Source organism: Danio rerio, chromosome 24 (genome assembly GCF_049306965.1).
Source record: "Danio rerio strain Tuebingen ecotype United States chromosome 24, GRCz12tu, whole genome shotgun sequence".
NCBI lineage: Eukaryota > Metazoa > Chordata > Actinopteri > Cypriniformes > Danionidae > Danio > Danio rerio.
The window spans coordinates 17,217,053-17,221,779 of NC_133199.1; the positions used below are offsets into that span (position 1 = coordinate 17,217,053).

Here is a 4,727-nt window from a genome sequence, read left to right on the forward strand (position 1 = left end):
AGCCCCTTTAAGCTATTTTTTTTTCCGATAGTCTGCAGAACAAACCATCGTTATACAATAACTTGCCTAAGTACCCTAACCTGCCTAGTTCACCTTATTAACCTGGTTAAGCCTTTAAATGTCACTTTAAGCTGTATAAAAATGTCTTGAAAAATATTATTTACTGTCATCATGGCAAAGATAAAATAAACCATTTATTAGAAATAGGTTTTTAAAACTATTAGGCTTAGAAATGTGCTAAAACAATCTTCCCTCTATATATATATATATATATATATATATATATATATATATATATATATATATATATATATATATATATATATATATCTGTTTAATGGAGGGAAGATTTCATCAACATATTTCTTAACAAAATAGATTTAATAACTCTATTTATCTTTCCCATGATGACTGTAAATAATATTTGACTAAATATTTTTCAAGACACTTCTATACAGCTTAAAGTGACATTTAAAGGCTGAACTAGGTTAATTAGGGTAACTAGGCAGGTTAGGGTAATTAGGCAAGTTATTGTATAATGATGGTTTGTTCTGTAGACTATCTAAAAAAATATATAGCTTAAAGGGGCTAATAATTTTGACCTTAAAATGGATTTTAAAAATTAAAAACTGCTTTTATTCTAGCTGAAATAAAACAAATAAGACTTTCTCCAGAAGAAAAAAATATTATTAGACATACTGTGAATATTTCCTGAATCTGTTAAAACATCATTTTGAAAACATAAAAAAAAATAAATAAAATCAAGGGGGGGCTAATAATTCTGACCTTTAACTGTATACACACACACTGGTAGAGCTGACTGATGTAATGTATAAGCCTTCCAAGAATCCCTTGTTTGTGTTTCCTACCCAACCAATAAGTCCATTCTATATATATTAGATGGTTTTTCAGCGACTTTTCTGTCCGGTTTGCACGCAGTCTCCATACTTCCCTTTTGTAGTTTGCCTATGCCTTTTCAATGTATTGTGTATGTACCCGTGATGATGGAATAACAAAACTAATGCTGTAGTTCACTGTGTGATGTAGGTATCCTCTCTGAAAAACTTGAGTATGCATGCCATTCATCACTATGAATGATGCTGCCTTTGTTGAAATGTTTTGCTATGATTGGTATAAGGGTCTTCTTGTCCCGTTTGTCCACCAGCTGCAAAACAGGTTTTCGGGAAGGAAAAATTTCAACGATTCCAAATACCCAGGATTTCCTTTTCCACAGACCTCCAAAACGCCCTCTGCCATACTGAAAAAAAAAAATTAAGTTAAACCTTTTCAAAAACTCTGAATAGTCAAAAGCCATGCAGCCTTAAAATAAAGTCAAATATTGTGAGTCTATAAAAATACTTGTGGCAATTTAATTTATTAGAGCAATGGAGCAATGTTCATATTTTTTATCTACATGTATAAACACTACACAAATTCCATTAAAAAATTGCATACTTTTGCTGAATCAAATTTTCTGACTTTTCTAGGGATTTTTCACTCTGTAATTAACTTTTTTTTTTAAAAATGCTGCATTATGAGTTAGTATCTCTTGGCTAAATTCGTGTAGTTAAACTATAGCTCATTTACTACCAAGTTTAAGTTCAAAGCACACCATTTTGTTAAACTGCAATGCTAAAATGGTGCAAATTCATTCATTCTTGTCATGACAATTTTAATTATGAAACTTTAAACCCTACAAAAACAGAAGGGATGTTTATGTACAAATTACTAGGCAACAGATTTAAATTCCTCTCACTTGTATTCACTGGCTGTTAGCACTCGCAAACTGTTTAATAAATATTTATAAATAAAAGTTTTATTTTACGCATTAAAATAAAGCATTTTGTTATCATGTTTAAAAACATTACATATATTACAATATTACATCATTTACTTACACACATTAAGTTGCAAACTCAAAGGCTTTTGGTCATCCTAAATTTTAAAATAACTATGGTATATTTTAGGCACTTCTCTAATACTTCATAACAAAAATATTTTATGTGTTCATAAGATTAATTAATTTACCAAAAATGGGTTGCAGCTGGAAGGGCTTCTGCTGCGTAAAAACATGCTAGATAAGTTGGCGGTTTATTCCGCTGTGGCGACCCCAGATTAATAAAGGGACTGTGCCGAAAAGAAAATGAATGAATGAATGAATTAATTTCTCTTAGATTTGGAATGAGATTAGGGGTAAGTAACAGTTACCTCAAAAATTGTTCAGTACTTTCAGTCATTCCATTGTTATTATCCATACAATTTATGTAACTAATATATATGTAAATATTTATATATATATATATATATATATATATATATATATATATATATATATATATATATATATATATATATATATATATATATATATTCATTCATTTTCGTCGGCTTAGTCCCTTTATTAATCTGGGGTCACCACAGTGGAATGAACCGCCAACTTATCCAGCATATGTTTTACGCAGCGGATGCCCTTCCAGCCACAACCCATCACTGGGAAACACCCATTCACACTCATACACTACGGTCAATTTTAGCATACCCAATTCACCTGTACCACATGTCTTTGGACTTGTGGAGGAAACAGGAGCACCCGAAGGAAACCCACGCAAACACGAGGAAAACATGCAAACTCCACACAGATATGCCAACTGACTCAGCCGAGGCTCGAACCAACCCGCTTCTTGCTGTGAGGTGAACATGCTACCCACTGCGTCACCTATATACACAGTTAAAGTCAGAAATATTAGCCCCGTTTATTTTTTTTCACCAATTTCTGTTTAACAGAGAGAATATTTTATCAACACATTTCTAGACATAATAGTTTTAATAACTTATTTTTAATAACTGATTTATTTTATCTTTGCAATGATGACATAAGTAATAATTTACTACATATTTTTTAAGACTCTTCTTACAGCTTAAAGTGACATTTAAAGACTTAAATAGGTAAATTGGGTTAACTAACCTGGTTAGGGCAATTAGGCAAGTTATTGTATAATGATGGTTTGTTCTGTAGACTATCAAAAAAAAAAAAACATATATAGCTTAAAGGGGCTAATAATTTTGCCAATAAACTGTTTTAAAACATTAATAACTGCTTTTATTCTAGTGGGAATAAAATAAATAAGACTTTCTCCAGAAGAAAAAAAATATCATATATACTGTGAAAATGTCCTTGCTCCGTTAATATTTCAAAAAGAAAAAAAAAATTCAAAGGGGGGCCAATAATTCTGACATCAACAGTATACATATTTATATTATGTATATACACACAATGGTAACATCATATCCACTTGTCGCATATGGAGACCTTGTGAAATCTAAATAATGCAATGTTATATTACAGTAAAAAAACTGAATGAAAAAAATGTATATGTAGAATACTAGAGAACAGGCTACTAGAGATCATAGAAAATATGCTGTAGAGACCATATGAAAACTTGCCTGTAAATACACTTCATCCAACTGAAATGACTTGCATGGGAATGGAAAAATTTAGACTTCGTCCTTACACTTTTCCAAATTCGTCTACATGACTTCTTGCACTGCCTGCAAATAAGTAGTAAAGTTATTCATAAACATGTATTACCTTTGGCAATGCAAACAAACAAACAAACAAACAAATAAATAGACAAGTTAAAATAATCTCAGTCTCATTTATAGTCATCTTATTTTAAGTTTGAGGACTGCTTCTATATTGAATAAAACAATAGTTTAAAGTAATTTATAAGTTGAAAGCATTGAAAGAAAATCCAAATTTAAAAGGTTTCAAACATTTACAGTACTATAAGAGGGTGAAACTTGTAAGTGCTTAAAATAATTGTTAAACTTGAAGCAAATATGCTATAATAGCCCAATAATAACTTACTTTTATTGATGTTATTTTCTGAATAGGATATGGATAAAATAAATAAAATATACTTACCAGATGTAGCCGTCTTTACAAGATGTCACCATTTTCATGCTTTTCGTTGTCTTTTTCTTTGCATTCACTGTATTAATTTCAGACGTGTGTTTCACTAATATAAACTGTCTCAGAGTGATCTTAAAAAAAGTGCTCATCTACACATCTGATTAAACCTATTATTTTTACTAATTTACATTCGCGAAAATACATTACCTAAACTGCTACAGCACGAACTCATGAATTTAGATGCAGCATAATACTCTGTTGGCGCGGAAAAGACAAATCCGGAAATGGGCGGGACTTGGCGGCCCAGATATTTAAAATTATTTTGTTCTTTGCGGTTTGAATTTATAATATTAATAATAATCTAATGAGAAATCTTCGTAAAGTTTATTATTTTTATTATATTTATATCGGCTTTTAAAGTCATTGGTCCCAACTGTTCGGGGTACTAAATTATGTCGGTGTCACAGGGTATCTGTTACATTTCTAAGCGCTGTCATCACATAGTCATTTCCGATGATTAAAAAAACTTTATTTAATAATTTTTTAAATGTTAGCTGGACCATTTTGATTTGTACATGATATAGCTAGATGTAATATAACTCGTTTTTATAAAATATGAGTATTTTTAATCTTTCCCATAAGACTCGACAACAAATTATGTACAGCTAAGCGCCCTCTACAGGAAAACTACTTAAAAGGCGCTTAAAAAGGATTGCCGCCTAAATGAAGCTCCCTTAATGACAAGAACGCTAATTTGTTCTCCGTTATCAACCCAAATGCAACTACCGTGGAAGAAAAGGTACGTGTGATGTTT

The 4,727-nt window shown here is 30.9% G+C and overlaps 1 long non-coding RNA gene across 1 annotated transcript; it reads right to left on the minus strand.

The window, feature by feature from the left end:
- Positions 1–1,149: 1,149 nt before the first annotated feature.
- Positions 1,150–4,160, minus strand: LOC141380695 (uncharacterized). The gene is made up of 3 exons (XR_012399368.1): positions 3,926–4,160; positions 3,445–3,549; positions 1,150–1,258 (listed from the first exon to the last, which is right to left on the minus strand). It is a non-coding gene; the product is annotated as an uncharacterized lncRNA (long non-coding RNA).
- Positions 4,161–4,727: the final 567 nt, after the last annotated feature.